Consider the following 276-nt stretch of genomic DNA (forward strand, 5'->3'; position numbering starts at 1 on the left):
CTGGTCTGCGTGACAACGCATCAGCCAAAGCATTCTGCTTATCCGGCTTATACTTCACCCCGAAGTTATATTCCGCAAATAGGATAGCCATCTAGCCATCTAGCCATCCTCTGCAAGAGGTGGGGCGACTGGGTCGCAGTGCGTAGTGACGCATGATCTGTATAGATCACAAACGACTTGGAGCCGAGCAGGTGGACCCTGAACTTGACAAGTGCATCCTCCATCGCAAGTAGCTCCTTGTCATGAACTGGGCAATTCTTCTCTGCAGCTTTGAGC

Source organism: Plasmopara halstedii, assembly GCF_900000015.1.
Source record: "Plasmopara halstedii genome assembly, contig: Scaffold_218, whole genome shotgun sequence".
In the NCBI taxonomy this organism is placed as follows: domain Eukaryota; phylum Oomycota; class Peronosporomycetes; order Peronosporales; family Peronosporaceae; genus Plasmopara; species Plasmopara halstedii.